The following is a 25,917-nucleotide window of genomic DNA, read 5'->3' on the forward strand; positions in this document are numbered from 1 at the left end:
GCAGGAGGAAGAGGAGGAAGAGGAAGAAGAGAAGGAGGAAGAAGAGGAGGAGGAAGAGGAAGAAGAGGAGGAGGAGGAAGAGGAGGAGGTGGAGGAAGAAGAGGAGGAGGAGCTCTGACGGCGAGGTCTCATGGAGTGAAAGTAACGTGGAAACACTCCAGAAAAATAGACGAAAGTGATCGAGAAACGTTCACGTTCTTTTTCTCTGACACAAATATTTGAGTCTCCTCCTCCTGCTCTGCAACGTCTCTCGAACTCTGCGACATCTCGTAAACTCAGCGACGTCTCACGAACTCTTTGACAAACTCTGTGACGTCTTGTGAACTCTTTGATGAACTCTGCGACGTCTCACGAACTCTGCGACGTCTCGCTAACTCTGCGATGCCTCGCGAACTCTGCGACGTCTCACGAACTCTTGCGACGTCTCACGAACTCTGCGACGTCTCACGAACTCCTGCGACGTCTCACGAACTCTTGCGACGTCTCGCGAACTCTGCAACGTCTTGTACACTCTTTGACGAACTCTGTGACGTCTCACGAACTCTTGCGACGTCTCACAAACTCTGCGACGTCTCACAAACTCTGCAACGTCTCACGAACTCTGTGACGTCTCACAAACTCTGCGACGTCTCACGAACTCTGCAACGTCTTGTACACTCTTTGATGAACTCTTTGATGAACTCTTTGACGTCTCGTGAACTCGTTGACTCTCGGCGTTAGCAGGACACCTGGTTCCCTGTGACCTCAGACGTGGTTGTTTCTTCTTCTTCTTCAGAGTTCAGTTCTTCAGAGTGAGTAAACAGAGCGGAGCCTGTTGATGTGCCCTCGAGCAACACACTGACAACCTCCGTGCTCGCCTTCTGTAAACACTTCACAGTCATCAGTGAAGTTGACAAACTTCATTTAAAGGGTGAACGTGTTGGAACAGTGTTGCTCGGCAACAGTGACACCAGTTATCTGAAGGTGATCATAAGAAAGAAAAATACACAACTTAGATTACAACGTTGTACTCTCACATTTACGCTGTATTCCCGCATTTACGTTGTATTATCACATTTACGCTGTATTCTCACATTTACGCTGCCGTCTTGCATTTTTGTTGTAGTCTCACATTTACATTGTCGTCTCACATTCACGTTGTATTTTCAAATTTACGCTGTATTCTCACATTTACGTTGTATTCTCACATTTGCGTTGTAGTCTTACATTTACGTTGTATTCTCACATTTACGTTGTAGTCTTACATTTACGCTGTATTCTCACATTTACGTTGTATTCTCACATTTGCGTTGTAGTCTTACATTTACGTTGTATTCTCACATTTACGTTGTAGTCTTACATTACGCTGTAGTCTCACATTTACGTTGTACTCCCACATTTACGTTGTAGTCTCAAATTTACATTGTACTCCCACATTTACGTTGTAGTCTCACATTTACGTTGTAGTCTCACATTTACGTTGTAGTCTCACATTTACGTTGTACTCTCACATTTACGTTGTAGTCTCACATTTACGCTGTAGTCTCACATTTACGCTGTACTTCTTCTTCAGAGTTCAGTTCTTCAGAGTGAGTAAACAGAGCGGAGCCTGTTGATGTGCCCTCGAGCAACACACTGACAACCTCCGTGCTCGCCTTCTGTAAACACTTCACAGTCATCAGTGAAGTTGACAAACTTCATTTAAAGGGTGAACGTGTTGGAACAGTGTTGCTCGGCAACAGTGACACCAGTTATCTGAAGGTGATCATAAGAAAGAAAAATACACAACTTAGATTACAACGTTGTACTCTCACATTTACGCTGTATTCCCGCATTTACGTTGTATTATCACATTTACGCTGTATTCTCACATTTACGCTGCCGTCTTGCATTTTTGTTGTAGTCTCACATTTACATTGTCGTCTCACATTCACGTTGTATTTTCAAATTTACGCTGTATTCTCACATTTACGTTGTATTCTCACATTTGCGTTGTAGTCTTACATTTACGTTGTATTCTCACATTTACGTTGTAGTCTTACATTTACGTTGTATTCTCACATTTACGTTGTACTCTCACATTTACGCTGTAGTCTCACATTTACGTTGTACTCCCACATTTACGTTGTAGTCTCAAATTTACATTGTACTCCCACATTTACGTTGTAGTCTCACATTTACGTTGTAGTCTCACATTTACGTTGTAGTCTCACATTTACGTTGTACTCTCACATTTACGTTGTAGTCTCACATTTACGCTGTAGTCTCACATTTACGCTGTACTCCCAAATTTACGTTGTACTCCCACATTTACATTGTAGTCTCACATTTACGTTGTAGTCTCACATTTACGTTGTATTCTCACATTTACGTTGTATTCTCACATTTACGTTGTAGTCTCACATTTACGTTGTAGGCTCACATTTTCGCTGTAGTCTCACATTTACGCTGTAGTCTCACATTTACATTGTAGTCTCACATTTTCGATGTATTCTCACATTTACGTTGTACTCTCACATTTACGCTGTAGTCTCACATTTTGCTCCTTTGGTGCAAAGATCGAGCTTTAAAGTCAGTTTTGTAAGAATTTCAGCCTGTGGTCACAGGAGGAGGCAACGCACACACACACACACACACACACACACACACACACACACACACACACACACACACACACACACACACACACACACACACACACACACACACAGTGATGAATTCCATGTGTGTGTCACAACGTCTTCTTCTCGTCTCTGGAATCTGTTTAAATCTGTGTTTGAAGACATTCTTCAAACTGGTTTGAACCACTTCTCAAATCACGTCGTCGTCATTTTTCTTCTGGACGTTTTTTCTTTAGAGAATAAAACGCTTTGTGTCGTCAACGTTTACGACGTCTGCTGATGAACTCTGGGGGCTTCATTCTGAACACACACACACACACAACACACACATACAAAGAGTTTAAACAGTCTTGTTACATATTCCTCTCAATTATTTATCGTCCGATGATTTCAGAAAAATCGCAGTTCCATATTTGCTTACGTTAATTACGTGAATATCGTGCGACGGAGTGAACTGGAAAAGCACTCGGAGAGCGCAGACCTCCGCTAACAGATAAACTCTTCTTCTAAAGTCAGAGTCTCAACGTCTGAACCTCATTTGCATAATTTAGTCGTTGACTCAGAGACGAGTTTTTCTGGTTCTTCAGTCGACAACAACAACAACAACAATAACAATAACAACGAGTGGAGAAAGAAAGTGTCGCACAACTGAAGGGTCACAGGTTCAATCTCCTGTCAGGTTTATTCAGTATGACGACCTTTGACCCTTAATGACCTGTGTCATCAGTTCATTTGCATACGAGAGTGTGTGTGTGTGTGTGTGTGAGTGAGTAAGTGTGAGGAGGTGAAGTGATTATCCTACCGCCCTATTTCCTTACTTCCTTCTTTCCTTCCCTCCCTCCTTCATTCTTTCCTTCCCTGCTTCATTCCCTCCCTCATCCTTCTCTCCCTCTTTCATTTCCTGCTTCCTTCCTTCCTGCCCTGCTTCCTTCCCTCCCTCCCTCCCTCCCTCATCCCTCTCTCCCTCATCCCTCTCTCCCTCTTTCCTTCCCTGCTTCCTTCCTTCCCTCCCTCCCTCATCCCTCTCTCCTTCTTTCCTTCCTTCCCTCCCTCCTTCCTTCCTGCCCTGCTTCCTTCCCTCCCTCTTTCCTTCCTTGCTTCCTTCCCTCCCTCTTTCCTTCCCTGCTTCCTTCCCTCCCTCTTTCCTTCCCTGCTTCCTCCCCTCCCTCTTTCCTTACCTGCTTCCTTCCCTCCCTCCCTCTTTCCTTCCCTGCTTCCTTGCTTCCTGCCCTGCTTCCTTCCCTCCCTCTTTCCTTCCCTGCTTCCTTCCCTCCCTCTTTCCTTCCCTGCTTCCTTCCTTCCTGCCCTGCTGCCTTCTCTCCCTCTTTCCTTCCCTGCTTCCTTCCTTCCTGCCCTGCTTCCTTCCTTCCCTCCCTCTTTCCTTCCCTACCTCCCTCACCCCTCCCTCCCTCTTTCCTTCCCTCTTTCCTTCCCTGCTTCCTTCCTTCCCTCCCTCCCTCATCCCTCTCTCCTTCTTTCCTTCCTTCCCTCCCTCCTTCCTTCCTGCCCTGCTTCCTTCCCTCCCTCTTTCCTTCCTTGCTTCCTTCCCTCCCTATTTCCTTCCCTGCTTCCTTCCCTCCCTCTTTCCTTCCCTGCTTCCTTCCCTCCCTCCCTCTTTCCTTCCCTGCTTCCTTGCTTCCTGCCCTGCTTCCTTCCCTCCCTGCTTCCTTCCCTCCCTGCTTCCTTCCCTCCCTCTTTCCTTCCCTGCTTCCTTCCCTCCTTCCCTGCTTCCTTCCTTCCTGCCCTGCTTCCTTCCTTCCCTCCCTCTTTCCTTCCCTACCTCCCTCACCCTCCCTCCCTCTTTCCTTCCCTCTTTCCTTCCCTGCTTCCTTCCTTCCCTCCCTCCCTCATCCCTCTCTCCTTCTTTCCTTCCTTCCCTCCCTCCTTCCTTCCTGCCCTGCTTCCTTCCCTCCCTCTTTCCTTCCTTGCTTCCTTCCCTCCCTATTTCCTTCCCTGCTTCCTTCCCTCCCTCTTTCCTTCCCTGCTTCCTTCCCTCCCTCCCTCTTTCCTTCCCTGCTTCCTTGCTTCCTGCCCTGCTTCCTTCCCTCCCTGCTTCCTTCCCTCCCTCTTTCCTTCCCTGCTTCCTTCCCTCCTGCCCTGCTTCCTTCTCTCCCTCTTTCCTTCCCTGCTTCCTTCCTTCCTGCCCTGCTTCCTTCCTTCCCTCCCTCTTTCCTTCCCTACCTCCCTCACCCCTCCCTCCCTCTTTCCTTCCCTCTTTCCTTCCCTGCTTCCTTCCTTCCCTCCCTCCCTCATCCCTCTCTCCTTCTTTCCTTCCTTCCCTCCCTCCTTCCTTCCTGCCCTGCTTCCTTCCCTCCCTCTTTCCTCCCTTGCTTCCTTCCCTCCCTATTTCCTTCCCTGCTTCCTTCCCTCCCTCTTTCCTTCCCTGCTTCCTTCCCTCCCTCCCTCTTTCCTTCCCTGCTTCCTTGCTTCCTGCCCTGCTTCCTTCCCTCCCTGCTTCCTTCCCTCCCTCTTTCCTTCCCTGCTTCCTTCCCTCCTTCCCTGCTTCCTTCCTTCCTGCCCTGCTTCCTTCCTTCCCTCCCTCTTTCCTTCCCTACCTCCCTCACCCTCCCTCCCTCTTTCCTTCCCTCTTTCCTTCCCTGCTTCCTTCCTTCCCTCCCTCCCTCATCCCTCTCTCCTTCTTTCCTTCCTTCCCTCCCTCCTTCCTTCCTGCCCTGCTTCCTTCCCTCCCTCTTTCCTTCCTTGCTTCCTTCCCTCCCTATTTCCTTCCCTGCTTCCTTCCCTCCCTCTTTCCTTCCCTGCTTCCTTCCCTCCCTCCCTCTTTCCTTCCCTGCTTCCTTGCTTCCTGCCCTGCTTCCTTCCCTCCCTGCTTCCTTCCCTCCCTCTTTCCTTCCCTGCTTCCTTCCCTCCTGCCCTGCTTCCTTCTCTCCCTCTTTCCTTCCCTGCTTCCTTCCTTCCTGCCCTGCTTCCTTCCTTCCCTCCCTCTTTCCTTCCCTACCTCCCTCACCCCTCCCTCCCTCTTTCCTTCCCTCTTTCCTTCCTTCCTTCCTCCCTTGTCTCCTTCCCTTCAGGTTAAAGACAGAACAGAAAACTTTTATTTCTCTCTCTTCAGTAAACTTCAGACACGCCCCTTATTTGCTCATCAATAGCGTCACATGACCCCCCCCCCACACACACACACACAGTATTGTATAATCCTAACAATCCCACTTTTCTTCTTCATCAAACGACTCATTGTTCTGTTTTTGGGAAACGAGTGAACGTTGTCTTCTGTTACTGAAGCTCCGCCCCCTTTGTTTTCTCTTGTTACCAGGCAACCGTGGGGGGGGGGGGGGGGGGGGGGTGATTATTAAAGGCACAGTACAGATTATTATTTAAACTCATCATCCTGTAAGAAACACAGGAAGTTGTTGGCCACCAGGGGGCGACACCACTGGTTATACTCTCCATTCAAAGTTTGCGTGTAATTTAAATATTCCTTATTATACGAGTGTTTTATTCAAATTATGTTAAATTATTCACATTTATTTACCAATTGTTATTTAAGTCCTGCTGCAATTATGATTTATTATATATGTATATGTGTGTTCATATGTTCATGTGTTCATGTGTTCATGTGTTCATATGTTCATGTGTTCATGTGTTCATGTGTTCATGTGTTCATATGTTCATATGTGTTCATGTGTTCATCTGTTCATATGTTCATGTGTTCATATGTGTTCATATGTTCATGTGTTCATGTGTTCACTAACGTGTTCACATGATGTTAAGAAAACTGGACTATTACCTTAGTCTGACTAAGATTAGCTGGAGTTTAGTCGGACTAACGTGTTCACATGACGTTAAGAAGATTATTACCTTAGTCTCTTGTCTTCTCTCGTCCTCTTGTCTTCTCTCGTCCTCTTGTCTTCTCTCGTCCTCTTGTCTTCTGTCGTCCTCTTGTCTTCTCTCGTCCTCGTCTTCTCTTGTCCTCTTGTCTTCTCTCGTCCTCTTGTCTTCTGTCATCCTCTTGTCTTCTCTCGTCCTCTTGTCTCCTCTCGTCCTCTTGTCTTCTCTCGTCCTCTTGTCTTCTGTTGTCCTCTTGTCTTCTCTCGTCCTCTTGTCTTCTGTCGTCCTCTTGTCTTCTCTGGTGAGCAGATGGTCTCCGTGGCGTTGGACTGCAGTCATTGAATCATGTTCGCTCTGCTGCAGAACCTGACGTCCTGTTGTCGTCCTGTTGTCCTCGTACCATATGTTACTGCAAAAATCTGCACCCAGGCCTGAAAATTCTTCTTTTTATTACCTTAGTCTGACTAAGACTAGCTGGAGTTTAGTCAGACTAACGTGTTCACATGACGTTAAGAAAACTGGACTATTACCTTAGTCTGACTAAGACTAGCTGGAGTTTAGTTGGACTAACGTGTTCACATGACATTAGGAAAACTGGACTATTACCTTAGTCTGACTAAGACTAGCTGGAGTTTAGTTGGACTAACGTGTTCACATGACGTTAGGAAAACTGGACTATTACCTTAGTCTGACTAAGACTAGCTGGAGTTTAGTTGGACTAACGTGTTCACATGACGTTAAGAAAACTGGATTATTACCTTAGTCTGACTAAGACTAGCTGGAGTTTAGTCGGACTAATGTGTTCACATGACGTTAAGAAAACAGGACTATTACCTTAGTCTGACTAAGACTAGCTGGAGTTTAGTTAGTTAGACTAACGTGTTCACATGACGTTAAGAGAACCACATTTTTTCCACTAATTATCATTTTTTAATCTCTCGGTCGACGTCTTTAATTAGATCTTATCTTACATATATTAACATTTATAAATATAAACACGTGAGTTTGACCTTGTTTGTATTTGACAGTTTGTTATTATTATTCTGCTGATGTTTCTTCTTCTCCACAGACGTTAAGAATCAAAAATGATTTCGCTGACTTCAACATTTTTTTCTCCGACAGTCGGAGAAAAACATTTGGACACTTTTTTTTTGCAGCTGGTTGTGTTTGTTAGAAACACACACACACACACACACACACACACACACACACACACACACACACACACACACACACACACACACACACACACACTGACTCAATTCTCCGCCAGCACAACTGGATTATTTTTTAATCTACATAAACTCAGACACGTTGCCTAGCAACCGACTCTGCTGCATCAGCAGCTTCCTTCAGGATATCCCTCATTTACATAAACTTATATGTGAATATATGTATTGCTGTTTTTATAGTTATTATTCTTTAATAATATATATATATATATATATATACACACATATAATATGATAAACATTATACTTTTATGTTCATTTATTGCAGTTTTCAGTGAACCTGAGCTCTTTAAAGTCAGTGATTTAACGTGTTTTCTGTGTGACACACATTTGTTTTTGTTTGTGTGTGTCTCGCATATTATATATCGTGATAATGTATTGTGATTTAAAAATTGAGATAATATTGTATCTTAAATATCATGATAATAGTGTATAATGACTTAAATATTGTGATATCGTGTCATGATATCGTATCTTAAATACTGTGATTATTTTGTATCTTATATGTTGTGATAATAGTTAATTGTGACTTAAATATCGCGATATCGTATCGTGATAATATCGTATCTTAAATATCGTGATAATAACGTATCTTAAATATCGTGATAATAGTGTATTATGACTTAAATATCGTGAAATCGTATCACGATAATATCGTATCTTAAATATCGCAATAATATTGTATCTTAACTATTGTGATTATTTCGTATCTTATATGTTGTGATAATAGTTTATTGTAACTTAAATATCGCAATATCGTATCGTGATAATATCATATCTTAAGTATTGTGATAATAGTGTCATGACTTAAATATCGTGATAATATTGTATCTTAAATATCGTGATAATCGTGTATTATGAGTTAAATATTGTGATATCGTATTGTGATACTTTTGTATCTTAAAAATCGTGATAATCATAATGTGACTTATGTATCGGGATGTTATGATGACTTAAATATGATAATATCGTATCTTAAATATCGTGATAATATTGCATTGTGACTTAAATATTGTGATAATTTCTTATCTTTAATTTCGTGATAATATCGTATCTTGAAAATCGTGATAATATTGTATCTTAAATATCGTGATTATATTGTATCTTGAATATCGTGATAATATTGCATTGTGACTTAAATATCGTGATAATATCGTATCTTAAATATCGTGATAATATCGTATCTTGAATATCGTGATAATATCGTATCTTAAATATCGTGATAATATCGCGTTGTGAACTAAATTAACAATTAACAAAATGTTGTGATTAAACGTTGATAAAACCCAACGGCAAAAGTTATGTACTACAGCTTTAATTTCCTCCTCTTTTTGTTACAGAAAAACAAATATCCCACAATTCCTAGAGCAGCACACACACGCTCAGACACAAACTTTTTTGTACTGACTGTTTGAAAGGCAGTGACGTACACACACACACACACACACACACACACACACACACACACACACACACACACACACACACACACACAGATGTTAGCTCTGCCTGAAGCAGAGCATCTGTCACTGGTCATCAGAGAAAGAAAACATTCCTCTCTGTTCAACACACACACACACACACACATACACACATACACACATACACACATACACACACACACAGTTAAACTGCCGCACGTCTTTTTCCACATTCACTTCATCCAAAAACAGACTCTGTGAGGGTGTGTGTGTGTGTGTGTGTGTATGTCTCTGTGTGTGTGTGTGTGTGTTGAGTGTGAGTGTCGCTCTCTCTCTCATACACACACACACACCCATGCACTTTGAACTTAATGAGAATCACGCAAACAGGCGTCTGCTGTTTGAAAACGACAGTTTTATGGTTTGTTCTGCTAAAGAGACACACACACATGCACACACACACACATACATATACACACATGCACACACACACACACACACACACACAAGTGCAGTGGATGGCATTCGGTCATGCATTCCAGTTCCATGATCAGCAGCAGCACTGGCAGTCAGACCCTCAGCTGTGTCTGAAGGTCACACACACACACACACACACACACACACACACACACACACACACACACGCACACACACACACACACACACAGTTGGTATCATGAATGTAACAGGGCCACTGTTCATATTCCTTTGTATAATGATTCAAATTGTGTGTGCGTGTGTGTGTGTGTGCGTGTGCGTGTGTGTGTGTGTGAGTCTTTGGACTTTGACACACTGAGAAAGTGTGAAGGTAAAGTTAAGAACACACACACACACACGTGCACCAAACCTCATAGAGAAAAGCAGCATTTTTAGCTCACAGCGACACAGGAGCGGCTGGGTCCTCTGCTGCCTCGTGTGGTCACTTTGTGTCACTGAAATAAATTAAAATGCCGAATTTTAAAAGCCGAATTTTACAAAATAAGACATAACTTTGAGAGTGAGTGGTTTGTGGTTGGTGTGTGTGTGTGTGTGTGTGTGTGTGTGTGTGTGTGTGTGTGTGTGTGTGTGTGTGTGTGTGTGTGTGTGTGTGTGTGTGTGTGTGTGTGTGTGTGTGTGTGTGTGTGTGTGTGTGTGTGTGAGACATTGCAGTTGTCGGTTAAGTCAAGGGGAAAGAATGTGTGTGTGTGTGTGTGTACGTTGACTCTCAGCTGTTTAATAATAGAGTTTATAATCGTTCAAACACAGCGATTATTCTCTGCGTCGACTTCAGACTAAACAAAGACTTCATCATCACCAGTTTCACTGACCTTAGGACCAGGTTTTGGTCTCCATCGGGACTCTGCTGGTCCTGACGAGGTCAGTGTTTGTGACAGAAAAAGGTCCTAAAGAAGATCACAGTCCAGTAATTCCCTCGCAATTTATCCCGAATTCTCAGATTACGTTACGTAAGGATTGCGTTTTCTGGCAGATTCCGTTTGTTTTTGACCTTTTGACCGTACTACGACCAATCATAGCACGTTCGGCTGTGATCGGACCGTTTATCACAAAGTTACGACAGAATTCCTCAGAAATAGAAATAGCCGCATATTTGTCGCCCCCTAGTGGCTGCATCCTGGTGTCAAATTCAACGAAATCTTCTGGTGACCTTTAACCCTCATCTTATCCACAGGGACCTCAGCAAATTTAAAGAAGATCGCAGTAAATCTGTCGGTGGCGTTTGTTCAAATATGTTTGATCCAAAATGGCCGCCCTCCTGTTGAGTTGAGGTCATGGTCCCCATAGACTTTTTTGTCTGTCTTGGTCTGGGACATGTTTCCACCAAGTTTCGTCAAATTTGGTGCAACTTAGTTTTGGCTTATTGTTGCTTATTGGGTCTCGCCTTTGGGGGGCGCTACTGAGCCATTTTCTGCCAATTTTTGGATTTTATTTTATTTGATCAGCTTTTTCGACAGTTCTAATTTGCCTACCAATTTTTGTCCATTTTCACCAACGTTGAGCGCCTCAAAAATGCGATCATTTGTGGAGGAAAACTATTAATTAGAGGAATTCAAATAAGTCCTCGACGCTCGGACCCTGACACGGATTATTCTTCATCTTTAATCTTTAAGATTAAGAGATTAAATCTCATAAATTGACTCATTTACACCAAAGACAAGTGTTTAAACTCAACTGGTTCATATTTACGTCTGTAAACAACAACAACAGAGGAAATTCTCTCTGTTTAAAATGCTGAGTCAAGGTGTGTGTGTGTGTGTGTAGGTGTGTGTGTGCGCGCAGAGGAAAAGCCTCTGCAGTGTGGGATTACTGTGTCACCCTGACACTTCTATTAATAACACCGCTCTCAGTGTGTGTGTGTGTGTGTGTGTGTGTGTGTGTTACAGATGTAATTGAGTGGAAGAAACCAAGCGGAGAAAGAGCGGGGGTGGAGCAGAAAGTGACTCAGAAAGTGACGTAGAAAAGTACGTAGAGTTTATATCCTGCGATTCAAAATCTGAAGATTAAAGTTAAAACTTAAACTTTAAAAAACAACAACAACAAAAAACACACAAAAAAATTATAATAATGACAACAATACTACAGCCTAGAAGTGCAACAGACTGTTTGGAGTAATGACAAAGTTGTCCAGCAGAGGGCGCTGTCTGTGCGCCAGATCCTTGCTGATAACAGAAACAGTTTGTTCTACACATTTGCAAGAGTGCAGTTACTTCCTGTTACCACTAGTGTTTTACGACAGTGCGAGTAAAACAAAAAATATGAAAATAAACGTGTCGTTATTTAAAATCCTCCCAAAAAAGGAGAAGGAGAAGTAGAAGTAGTCGTGAACTGTTGGGAACAGTTCTACTTCAGGAAGTAGAGCTGTTTCAACAGTAAGTAGAGCTGTTTCAACAGGAAGTAGAGCTGTTTCAACAGGAAGTAGAGCCGTTTCAACAGGATGTAGAACTGTTTCAACAGGATGTAGAACTGTTTCAACAGGGAGTAGAGCAGATTCAACAGAAAGTAGAACTGTTTGACGGGAAATAGAACAGTTTCTACAGGAAGTAGAGCTCCTTCAACAGGAAGTAGATCTGTTTCAACAGGAAGTAGAACCATTAGATGGGAAGTAGATCTGTTTCAGCAGGAAGTAGAACTGTTTTTACAGAACGTACCACTGTTTCAAAAGGAAGTAGAACTGTTTTGACGGGAAGTAGAAGTAATATATTTATATGTATGTATATATAATCAGATGATAACGAAAACTTTTCTATTTTCTAATTTTTGTTTAAAATAATGTACATAAATGCACTTTTGTGCAGACTTACAGTAAAATACAGATTGAAGAGACAGAAGATTAGTTTTGTTGATAAAAATGAAGCAGTTTTTAAACAAAAATCCGCTAAATATTTAAATTTCCGAGCCAAAACAAAAACTTCTTGGCGTAAATAATCGTCGTCAGCCGTTTCCTACGGTTGTTAAGTCTACGCTCACATGTCCACTGATGCCCCGCCCCCCTGCTCTCTGTGGTGGGCGGAGTCACGGGTATAGAGCGAGAGAACAAATCCGTCTTTGTGTCGTTTTATTGTCCGTCGCTCTATTGACAACTGCAGAGACAAAGGACAGGGAGGAGTCTGAGGAGATGTTTGTTTTCCTTCACCTGTGGAGGTTTTTGTGAGGTTTTTGTGAGGCCCATTCAAACGTGACAGGTATCAGGTTCTCATGCTTTTATTTCGTCTCACCTGAGGAAATTCAGAAACGTTTTTGTGAGCAGATCTTAGACCAAGACGTGGTTATTAACGTGTGTGAAAGTAGTGATGTAGTGTGATGGTGCAAACAACAGTGTGTCATCTGCATATATCATGTAAACAGAGAAGAGAAAGAGCGTCACATACCGATGTTTCTGCTCCAGATTTTGTGCTTTTGTTTCTCGTACATGAGAGATTACAACATTTAAGCTTCATAAATAAGCTTTGTACATAAAATAATCTATAAAGTCACGCTGAAAATGGACGTTGTGATGAATCAACAGTAGTTGAAATGTCTTGAAAAATGTGTTTTTCATCATCGATAATTTTGTATATTTGAGTAAATTTAGCAGATCTGGACACTGATTTACTTCATTAGCGTTGACAGAGAGGTATAAATAACTGTGTCATCTGCATATATCATGTAACCAGAGACGAGAAAGGGTTCTAGAGCAGAACCTTGTGGAACTCCGTATGCAAATGAGGCTGGAATTGATTTAAAAATCACAATTTTCATAAACCATAGGACAAAACGATTTTTATGACGCTCATTTAATACGTAATGAACAGTTTTGTTGAATTTTTGACCTAAATCCTGATTGAAATGTCTCTTGAAAAATTAGTTTTTTGTTTTTTTTTTGTTAATTATTTCCAATTCTAGTTTTTTTGGGTCCAGAAAAAGTGTTTTCCAATCCTCGACTATCATCATTATTATTATTATTTTATATCGTTATAAACATAATAACAGCGTAAAAGGAACATCAACATCATCGTAGGTGATTGTTACTGATAGTTTTCCTCATATTCTTTGCCAGATTTTTGTTTTCCCATATAAAATAATCACGCTTACGGATGTTTAGCGAATAAAGTCTCGTTGTTTCTTGTGTTTTGTCTTTAAAATGATTGTAAAACGTCAGTCGTGTTTCATCATCATATGTAGTTGAGAGGACACATGACCCACTTTCCTCATGAGGAAAACGGAGTTCCACAGTTTGGGGATGGATGTGTTTTGTGTCAGTGAGTAGGAGGAGGAGGAGGAGGAGGAGGGTGATGATGATGAGGAGGAGGAGGAGGAGGAGGAGGTGAAGCTGTGATCAGTGACTGTTCCTCAGGACAAAAGCAGAACCAGGTGCAGAGTTTTTCTGTTTGAAGAGTTCGTGACGAGGTTGTGTCGACTCACTGATGTCACTCTGCTTCAAATCAAAGAGACTCACGTTTGTCTGATGTTTGTAAACCGCTCACTCTCCCACACCAAAGTCCATAGAGAAAACCAGTGATTTTAACATCACAGGGACACAGGAGCTGCTGGTCCTCTGCTGCCTCGTGTGGTCACTTTGTGTCACTGAAATTAATATAAATGAACATTTTCAAAAGCCGAATTCACTAAAATCAGTCATTGTAAGTTAGTGATGGAGGCAGCAGTGGATCAACAACTCCTGTGAACTCCTGTGTGCTGTGATGTTAAAATCACTGGTTTTCTCTATGGACTTTGGTGCAGGGAGAGTGAGTGACTTTGGTGCAGGGAGAGTGAGTGACTTTGGTGTGGGAGAGTGAGTGACTTTGGTGCAGGGAGAGTGAGTGACTTTGGTGCAGGGAGAGTGAGTGACTTTGGTGTGTGAGAGTGAGTGACTTTGGTGTGAGAGAGTGAGTGACTTTGGTGTGGGAGAGTGAGTGACTTTGGTGTGAGAGAGTGAGTGAGAGTGAGTGACTTTGGTGTGAGAGAGTGAGTGACTGTCTGTCTAACAGTGAAATAAAGACGTGAACATGTTCTTAAGATATAATTGACTTAATCTGACGTAGATTTAATTAGTTAAAAAAAATATTTTCCCTTGAAACTGACGTTTGTAAACCACTCACTCTCCCACACCAAAGTCCATAGAGTAAACCAGTGATTTTTACATCACAGCACACAGGAGTTCACAGGAGTTGTTGATCCACTGCTGCCTCCATCACTAAGTTCAAACGTCTGATTTTGTAAAATTCGGCTTTCAAAATTCTTCATTTCAGTTTATTTCAGTGACACAAAGTGACCACACGAGGCAGCAGAGGACCAGCAGCTCCTGTGTCCCTGTGAGCTAAAATCACTGATTTTCTCTATGAACTTTGGTGTGGGAGAGTGAGTGGTTCCTGTTGCAGATGAGGTGAAGTTGATGTGGTTTCCTCACAAGAATAGCTCTGCAACTCGTGTGTGTGTGTGTGTGTGTGTGTGTGTGTGTGTGTGTGTGTGTGTGTGTGTGTGTGTGTGTGTGTGTGTGTGTGTGTGTGTGTGTGTGTGTGTGTGTGTGTGTGTGTGTGTGTGTGTGACAGATACAGGAAGTGGAAGTGTGCCATGGTTAAATAATGCAGCAGGTCTAAATCACTGGGCTGAGTTACAGCGACAGAGCGGCTGCGGATGCTGCTGCTGCCTCGTTTCTGGGGGAACGGTCAGTCTGGAGGTCGAGCGTAAAAACGACAGAGTCACGTTTATTCTCTCACTCTCACTGCAGGAGAGGTGACATCATCTCACTCTTCATTACAATCTGATTCTATTTTAGTAAACTGTATAATGTGTGTGTGTGTGTGTGCGTGTGTGTGTGCGCGCGTGCATGCGTGCGCGCGTGTGGGTGTTTGACATGCGACAACCTCCGGCCTCACACACTTGTCCCGCTGTCGTTTCCTGTCTTCACACTTTCACAAACTGACGGACACTGATAACACACTCTCTCCTGTGTGTGTGTGTGTGTGTGTGTGTGTGTGTTCTTGTCGTTCTATACTTGTGTGGACCAACCATTGACAAAACACCTGCCTTGTGTGGACATTTTGCTTCGTCCAGATGCTAGAATTAGCTTTTTTGGTGTGTTTTTTTTTATCCTAATGAATGATCTGTCCAAGTTTCAGTGTGCGTGCGTGCTTGTGAGTGAGGTCTGGATGGGCGTGGACAGCCTCTGTCAGATATCGAGGTCAGACGGAGAAGCAGAGAAACGAGAAATCTCTCTGGAGACGAAATAAAGGATGAAAGAGACGAGAGGAAAAAAGAGAAAGAGGTGGAGACACAAAAGAGAGAGAGAGAGAGGGAGTGAGTGAGTGACTCGTCGCTGTTTCAGACGACACGACAGATTGATGGAGATGATCTGAGCGTCTGGACGTTTGTGGTTCTGACGCTGACGGACAGGCAGGGGAGAGGTGGGCGGAGCTAGAGTCCTGCAGACTGACAGACTGACGGTGCGTTCAGGGAGGTGAGATGAACTTTGACTGTGAGTCTGCCGTGGTTTCTCCTCATCATCGTCGTGATCACATGATCAAAGCGTGAAGGACTGAGGTTTGGCTGCAGGACGCGTCGTCTCCTCGTGGTTTTATCTCCTGATCTTCTGACTCTCACAAGGCTTTTGTTGGTCGTCACAGACGTCGGTCGATTAGTTTCAGTAGTTTGTGTTTGATTTAAAGGGGTTTTTCCAGAAGCTTCTGCAGAATTAGCTCTAGGCTAAATTAACTCACTGTTTTCATTTAGAGACGGATAATATCATCCTTTCTACAACCTGCAGGGGGCAGCACCATGTTAAACTAACGTGATGGACACGATCACAGGGATTATTGTGGAAGAACACGTATCATCTGCATAGAAAAGAACAATAATGATGAGGAAAAAGTATCTTTTCTCAAACCTTTGTGAGTTTTGGGGGATTTTTGCTAAAGAAAGTGCATCATCTGCATAGAAAAGTATAATAGTTTGTTTTTTAAAGTTGTAAATTATTGTTAAGTTGTAAAAAATGTGTCTCTTAAAAACTTAAGAAAACAATAGTTATTTCAGTTGTGTCTGGTCTCTACAACTTTAAAGGGTTAAGACCTGGCTTTAGGTTCAGGATTCAGCACTTAGTTGTGATGGTTAAGTTAAGTTAAGTTAAGTTAAGTTAAGTTAAGTTAAGGTTAAGGGGTTAGAGAATGCCTCGTGTCTCTGAGGTCCTCACTAAGGTATAAAAACATGTTTGTGTGTGTGGTGAACTCATCAGGATGTCTGTGTCCTGACTCTGTCGTCCTCTCAGTTTCCCTCCACTTCCTGTTTTCACACACACACACACACACACACACACACACACACACACACACACACACACACACACACCTGGACCCTTCACACGACACAAAAACACCATCGTTGTTTTGCTGAGTTGTAGAATTCATGCTTGTGTGTGTGTGTGTGTGTCAATGTGTGTGTGTGTCTGTGTGTGTGTGTCAGTGTGTGTGTGTCTGTGTGTGTGTGTGTGTGTGTGTGTGTGTGCTGCAGAAACAAACAAAACAACAGCAGTTTGTCACAAATCTGAGGAAATAAATAAGTAAAATGACTGTAAATATCTGCTTCACACACATACACACACACACTCACACACTCACACACGCACTCTTTTTATTCATTTCTGCCTCGCTCCATCTCTGGTTGCAGCAGAGGCTCATGGGAGCAGCTCAGAGTGAAACCTGTGGGATAAATCCATTCAAGACACACACACACACACACACACACACACACACACACACACACACACACACACACACACACACACACACACACACAGGCATTTTACTCCTGTAGAGAATGTAATGAAATCTGAGACTGTTTCTCTTCCTCCTCCTCCTCTTCCTCCTCTCTCTCTCTCCAGACATTTTAACGGCAGCAGAAAAGTGACAGAAAAGTCTCTATGGGCTTTGGTGTGGGAGAGTGAGTGACTTTGGTGTGGGAGAGTGAGTGACTTTGGTGTGAGAGAGTGAGTGGCTTTGGTGTGGGAGAGTGAGTGACTTTGGTGTGAGAGAGTGAGTGACTTTGGTGTGAGAGAGTGAGCGCTTCACTAAACTCGATGTAGATTCACGTATCAGGTTGTTTCCCAGCAGCAGGGGGCGCTCACAGCTCAGTCAGTTGCTGACTCCTGTCCCGTACCTCGTTATAATAATCACCCTGAATTATTATTAATCCCCCCCCTCCTCACCCCCCGCGGTGGATCAGAGATAGAACGGGCCGAGCTCCAACCGGATGAGAGGGGATTTGATCCCTGGCTCCTGTCGTCTGCAGGCCCACGTTTCCCCCCGAGTGACTGACAGCAGACAGGAAAAGATCTGCGCTACATGCTACATGCTACATGCTATTTATAAATGTGTGAGTGAGTGAATGAATGAATGGGTGAGAGTTGGGAAATCCAGGTGTAAAATTGAGTCTAAAAAAAAGAATAATTTTGTGTTTTTACTGCCTCAAAAATCCTGGAATCATCGTCGGAGGAGGAGGAGGAGGAAGAGGAAGAGGAAGAGGAGGAGGAGGAAGAGGAAGAGGAAGAGGAAGAGGAGGAGGAGGAAGAGGAGGAGGAGGAAGAGGAAGAGGAGGAGGAGGAAGAGGAAGAGGAGGGGGAAGATGAAGAGGAGGAGGAGGCACTGGTGGTGTTTATGGATCTTAATGAGTTCATCTAAATGTAAATGAGCGTGGAGGTGGAGACGGTGTGTGTGTGTGTGCGTGTGTGTGTGTGTGTGTGTGTGCGTGCGTGCGTGCGTGTGACGTCGAGCTTTTGTTGTTTTATTGTTTTTTTACATGTTGAAACTATAACTAAATATACAAACAGTTTCTACTTTAACGGAAGATTTTCAGTCTGAATTCAGAGCAGAGAGAGAAACATGGAAAACCTGGACCGAACCAGACCTGGATTCAAGGAATTATTATGTTATTCAAGTAAAAACATGGAACTAACTAAAGATCTACGGTCAAAAATAAAGATTCAAAACTAAACCTGGGACCAAAACAAAGCCTAAACCAGATCCATCGCTGACCCACATCTCAGCTTCATCTGGCAGAGAATATAAACCTGGTCTTAATCTGGTCTAAACCTCCAACCCGTCCCAATGTGGTGCCAAATCTTGTTCAACCAGGCTTAAGCCACAAGAAGACCAACATCTGTCTAGAATCTGGTCCAAATGTGGCGCAGAATCAGCCTAAACCAGACCCAACCTTGACCTGAACCTGAACCCAGTCCAAACCGGACCCAACTGTGACCTAAACCTGGTCCAAACAGACTCAATAAACTTTGCCCAAACCAGACCCCATTTCAAAGTAATATGGATCCAGATCTGAGCCAAACTTAAAGTCTGATGTGAGTGTGTGAGCTGAACATTGACCCGGGTCTTTGAGCTGGAACACTTTGATGAGTCCAGTCTGGGCTCAGTCTGGGTTCAGGTCTTCAGCCTCATGTCTTATGCAGACGTCTCAGTTCACTGGTTCAGACTTAACTTCACACCCAGTTCCTGTGGTCGTTTCTCTGACGCTCAGAGATTTTCATTTTTCTGCTGCTTCACACGTTTAAATCTGCTCAGACTGAGCTTCAGTTTCACCTCGTTCTCACTGACTGTGATTCACTCTGTGGAATGTGATGTTTTTGTCTCTGTCTGCGTCTCCTCTGAGGTGAAGAGTGGAAAATAAAGCTCTCAGATAAAGGTTCAGGAGGACGAGGACGTCTTCAGTGATGTCTTTAAATCATTCCTTTACTTTATTTTGAAATTCCACTCTGTCAGACAGACACATCTGTCTGTTTCTAACGTCTCACTATGAGGACGTCTGTTAGCGACGCTAGGTTTACGTTAAAATGGACGACAAAAAAAAAGTATTGTTGACGAGGGGACGGATGGATGGATGGATGGACGGATAGTTGGATGGACGGATGGATGGATGGACGCACGGACGGATGGACAGACGGATGGATGGCTGGCTGGATGGACAGATGGATGGACGGATGGCTGGATGGACGGATGGATGGACCGATGGATGGATGGATGGACGGAGGGATGGCTGGATGGATGGACGGATGGATGGATGGATGGACGGATGGATGGCTGGATGGATGGACGGACGGAGGGACGGATGGATGGGTGGACGGATGGATGGATGGCTGGATGGACGGATGGATTGGCGGATAGATGGATGGATTGGCGGATGGATTCATGGATGGACGGATGGATTGGCGGATGGATGAATGTTCTTCTGTTTTTTTAGAGCTGAAGGAAAAAGTGAGAGCGAAAAAAAAGTTTGACACTAAAATAATCAGAAAATCTGCTGAGTCATGAAGAAGAACACAAGAGCTCATGTTCTCAGACCAGGATCTGCAGACTCCAGGTCAGACCAGCGTCCTCCAGGACACCAGAGGACAAGTTTGTTTTTCCATGGACGGAGGGATGGCTGGATGGATGGACGGATGGATGGATGGACGGATGGATGGATGGACGGATGGATGGCTGGATGGATGGACGGACGGAGGGACGGATGGATGGATTGGCGGATGGATGGACGGACAGAGGAATGGATGGACGGATGGATGGATTGGCGGATGGATGGACAGATGGCTGGATGGACGGATGGATGGATGGATGGACGCACGGATGGCTGGATGGACGGACGGATTGGCGGATGGATTGGCGGATGGATGGATGGGCAGATGGATGGACGGACGGATGGATGGACGGACAGATGGATGGACGGACGGATGGATGGATGGACGGACGGATTGGCGGATGGATGGATGGACGGATGGATTGGCGGATGGATGGATGGGCAGATGGATGGACGGACGGATGGATGGACGGACAGATGGATGGACGCACGGATGGCTGGATGGACGGACGGATTGGCGGATGGATGGATGGACGGATGGATGGACGGACGGATGGATGGACGGACGGATGGATGGATGACGGATGGGTGGACGGATGGATGGATGGCTGGATGGACGGATGGATTGGCGGATAGATGGATGGATTGGCGGATGGATGGATGGATGGACGGATGGATTGGCGGATGGATGAATGTTCTTCTGTTTTTTTAGAGCTGAAGGAAAAAGTGAGAGCGAAAGAAAAGTTTGACACTAAAATAATCAGAAAATCTGCTGAGTCATGAAGAAGAACACAAGAGCTCATGTTCTCAGACCAGGATCTGCAGACTCCAGGTCAGACCAGCGTCCTCCAGGACACCAGAGGACAAGTTTGTTTTTCCATGGACGGAGGGATGGCTGGATGGATGGACGGATGGCTGGATGGACGCACGGATGGATGGACGGATGGATGGATGGACGGATGGATGGCTGGATGGATGGACGGACGGAGGGACGGATGGATGGATTGGCGGATGGATGGACGGACAGAGGAATGGATGGACGGATGGATGGATTGGCGGATGGATGGACAGATGGATGGATGGATGGACGCACGGATGGCTGGATGGACGGACGGATTGGCGGATGGATGGATGGACGGATGGATTGGCGGATGGATGGATGGGCAGATGGATGGACGGACGGATGGATGGACGGACAGATGGATGGACGGACGGATGGATGGATGGACGGACGGATTGGCGGATGGATGGATGGACGGATGGATTGGCGGATGGATGGATGGGCAGATGGATGGACGGACGGATGGATGGACGGACGGATGGACGGACAGATGGATGGACGCACGGATGGCTGGATGGACGGACGGATTGGCGGATGGATGGATGGACGGATGGATGGACGGACGGATGGATGGACGGACGGATGGATGGACGGACAGATGGATGGACGGACGGATGGATGGATGACGGATGGGTGGACGGATGGATGGATGGCTGGATGGACGGATGGATTGGCGGATAGATGGATGGATTGGCGGATGGATGGATGGATGGACGGATGGATGGATTGGCAGATGGATGAATGTTCTTCTGTTTTTTTAGAGCTGAAGGAAAAAGTGAGAGCGAAAGAAAAGTTTGACACTAAAATAATCAGAAAATCTGCTGAGTCATGAAGAAGAACACAAGAGCTCATGTTCTCAGACCAGGATCTGCAGACTCCAGGTCAGACCAGCGTCCTCCAGGACACCAGAGGACAAGTTTGTTTTTGTTGACGTTTTTACAGGAAAACAAAAAAAACTCTGATGTAAACGTATGAGTTACAGTTAAAACACAACTGTGTGATTGATGTGTGTGAGGGTAACCACCCTGAAGGTAAACATCACCTGTGTGTGTGTGTGTGTGTGTGTGTGTGTGTGTGTGTGTGTGTGTGTGTGTGTGTGTGTGTGTGTGTGTGTGTGTGTGTGTGTGTGTGTGTGTGTGTGTGTGTGTGTGTGTGTGTGTGTGGCAGTATTACATATCAAAGGTTATCCTCGTCTATTTTGGGAATCTCTTCTGTAGGCAAATTTTTACTGGCTGCAGGATCCTGGACCGTTGGGAACACAACACACACACACACACATTCTTGTACTTGCTGCATACTGAGGACTTGGTTGCTGACAAAGTGAGGACCAGCATTTCCACTTTAAAATTACAAATATCTACTTCATAAATAACTACTGGGTGCAATATCATAAAATGTCTGCAGGTGGAGCCCCAGAGCAAACAGTGTGTGAAACAACAGGGCTGCAAAACGTTTTTTTTGTACCAAATCGAGGATCTGTGTTAACTATAGCATGTTTACGAGCTAAGGAAGTGATTTGAACGAAAACAAAGTGAGGACCGTCCTCTTTGTAAAAATGTCCTCACTTTGTTGGTTAAAAACCATCACTGGTCCTCAGTATGTGGCAAGTACGAGAACACACACAGACTTGTTTTTATATCTTAGTGAGGACACACCATTGACATAACACTTTACTCTTACCTTAACCATCACTATTAACCCTTAACCCTAATCCCTGTGTTGTAATGTAACAAAGTACAAATACTTCGCTCACATACGTGTACTTTTACTCTTTAAGTATCCTCTTAACGTTACTTTGTACACGCAGACTGTCTTTGACTGACTTTATCTGACTCTTTCACTTAAAAGCCTGTGATAACGGAGGCTCTGATGAAGTTCTGGTGGTTTCCATGTGACCATCATGTGACCCTGTGTCGTCCACTATGAGTCTGGTCACATGACGTCCATCAGGACACGAGGACACGGGGACTTTCCTCAGTGGTGGAGGTCACAGAGGTCACAGAGGTCACAGAGTTAAATCCTCCCCGAGGACTTTAAAGAGTTTAACCACAGGAAGTGACATAATTTGTTTGCTCAGCGTCGATATTTTTAATACTACGACAACTTCCTCCTCTGCCTTTTTTGGGGAAAAATCCCTTCAGACAGCAGCTGTTAACAGGAAACTGATGTTTGTAAACCACTCACTCTCCCACACCAAAGTCACTCACTCTCCCACACCAAAGCCCATAGAGAAAACCAGTGATTTTAGCTCACAGGGACACAGGAGCTGCTGGTCCTCTGCTGCCTCGTGTGGTCACTTTGTGTCACTGAGTTAAGTCTAAATTAAATATTTTAAAAGCTGAATTCACTAAAATCAGTCATTGTAAGTTAGTGATGGAGGCAGCAGTGGATCAACAACTCCTGTGAACTTCTGTGTGCTGTGATGTTAAAATCACTGGTTTACTCTATGGATTTGGTGTGGGCGAGTGAGTGGTTTACAAACTTCACTTTCACAGTGAAATAAAGACGTGAACATGTTCTTAAAAACACTTTAGATCAGATAAAGTCAATGTTTTCACATAAATGACCTCAGAATCAATGCAGTTTGAACATTTCTGACTTTTTCTGTCGTCATATTCAGAGTTTGTTGCTGCTCAACTCGTCATGAGTGTGTGTGTGTGTGTGTGTGTGTGTGTGTGTGTGTGTGTGTAGACGGCTGTTGTTCAGTCAAATTAAATGCAAACACTCTCTGTGCGCGCACACACACACACACACACTCACACACACTCTGTCAGTGAGGACGTCCCTGCGTCTCTGTCAAACATCACATCGTCACATCTTTGCGTTCATGTCGCTCTCTGATCTCACTCACTTCTTTTGTTGGCAGTTATCGTCATGGTAACCAGGAGACACACACACACACACACACACACATCCCCAGGGTTCTGTGTGTGTGTTCTTGTATGTGTTATCTCTTTAGGACCTCCTAAAACACACTAACACACGATAAAACTCTGACCTTGTCAGGACCAGTCGTGTGTGTGTGCATGTGTGTGTGTGTGTGTGTGTGTGTTTGGACAGGCAGGTGGGACTGTGTCCAATGAGCAGAGGACACACACACACAATATATCACACGCACACACACAATATCACATGCACACACACACACACACACACACTATCACACACAAGTGTAAAGTGTAACAGAGGTAACTCCATCCTCGACTTGAAAGCAGAAAGTAATTGCGAGGCAGTCCACACTGTTGTGTGTGTGTGTGTGTGTGTGTGTGTGCGTGCGTGCGCGTGTGTGTGCGTGTGTGTGTGTGTGTGTGAAGAACAAAGGCAGCATCAGTAGCTAAATGTCAGCAGACACCTTCAGTCCTTTGTGTTTGGATACGACCTGAAACCACTGTGTGTGTGTGTGTGTGGGACAGAAAGTGTGTGTGTTTCAGTGTTTTCACACACACACACACTGAGCACACTGAGGACAAACTCAGACGGGCGACAGAGTGTGTGAAGAGCATGAGTTTTGATTCCTGCTGTCGTTATGATCGGTGAGTACGTGTGTGTGTGTGTGTGTGTGTGTGTGTGCGCGTGTGTGCGTGCGTGTGTGTGCGTGCGTGCGTGTGTGTGTGTGTTATCTCAGTTTCTTTGATCTCTGTCTTTGTTTAGTCCTCATCGATCAGTAAAAGTCTGTTCAGGACACTTTTACACCTGTGAACAAAGCAGATTAACAGATTAACAGATTAACGGTTTAAAATCACCTGTGGATTATTTTCTTCTGTTGTTTCTATTTAAATCAAATGAAACCTGGTCATTTTAAGACGTTTTAAACAGTAAACACATTTTAATAAAGTTTTGAATAATCCATAATAATCTTTGATGGTGTCACAGTGAACTCTCCCGCGCTACAGGACGATTCGTCAGATTAACGACAATCGCTTCTTGCAACTGTAATCTGATTTGAACAGATTATCTGACCGGATATCTGTTAGATTGGGATTAACGTGAAATCACGTGAGATTCTGTGAGATCCCAGATCCCTGGACAGGTTTGACTCCTGAGTCTGGATAATCTGGGTAATCTGGATCTGTCTAATCTGTGTTTTCTCTGGATTAAAACTCGGTGACAGAGTAAAAATCGTTCAGATCAGTGATTGTATGTGTATGTGTGTGAGTGTGTGTGTGATTTTTAAAATGACTTGAATCATGGGAAACGAGTGACGTCACATTTTTATGAACAGTTGATGATCACGACAGTTTTTGTGTCACCTGTGTGTGTGTGTGTGTGTGTGTGTGTGTCAGTCCTGACTCAGCGTGTAGTTAGTGTAAACACCTGCTGCCTCTGAACACACACACACACAGTACCTGCAGTCACTGTGTGTGTGTGTGTGTGTGTGTGTGTGTGTGTGTTGCCCTCATTCCTGGGGGACTCCTTGTTTCTTGGGCGTTTCCTATGAGCTAATTTGTGTTTGTGTGTGTTTTTGTCGACACATGGCTGTATATGTGTGTGTGTGTTCATATATATACTGTGTATATATATATATATATATATCACTTTATATAGTCTTTGTGTTTTAATTCATCTGTTGCTTGTTTTCTTAGCATGCTAACATGCTTAGCTAATATGGTTACCATGGCGACGGGTAACAAGTCACCAGCATAAGACTCTAGTTATTCAAGGACACATACATAGATACAGTACATATATACTCACATATATGCATATATATATATACTCATATACACACATATACATATATACTCACATATAAAGATATACTCACATCTACACTATCATACATATATATACTCACATATATACATATGTACTCACATATATACTCACATATATGCATATATATATATATACAGATATACTCACATCTACACTCTCATACATACATATACTCACATCTACACTCTCATACATACATATACTCACATCTACACTCCGATATACATGTATTATCACATATATACTTACATATATACTCACACATATACTCACATATATACTCACACATATACATATATACCCGCATGTATATTCACCTATACAGATATACCCACATATATTCAATATACATATTTATACTCACATATATACTCACATATTTACATATATACTCACATATACACTCATATTCTCACACATATACATATATACACATATATATACATATATATACACATATACTCACATATACTCACACATACATATATACT

At 43.7% G+C, this 25,917-nt stretch overlaps 2 protein-coding genes across 2 annotated transcripts in view; one reads left to right on the forward strand and one right to left on the reverse strand.

Moving 5' to 3' along the window:
- The window catches only part of LOC310942586 (tripartite motif-containing protein 16-like), a gene marked incomplete at its 3' end in the record, with an annotated part of 323,438 nt that overhangs the window by 92,665 nt on the left and 204,856 nt on the right, over positions 1–25,917 (reverse strand). The window lies entirely within an intron of this gene.
- The window catches only part of dip2cb (disco-interacting protein 2 homolog Cb), a gene marked incomplete at both ends in the record, with an annotated part of 63,277 nt that overhangs the window by 4,104 nt on the left and 33,256 nt on the right, over positions 1–25,917 (forward strand). The window lies entirely within an intron of this gene.

Source organism: Microchirus variegatus (genome assembly GCF_963457635.1).
Source record: "Microchirus variegatus genome assembly, chromosome: 21".
Taxonomy (NCBI): domain Eukaryota; kingdom Metazoa; phylum Chordata; class Actinopteri; order Pleuronectiformes; family Soleidae; genus Microchirus; species Microchirus variegatus.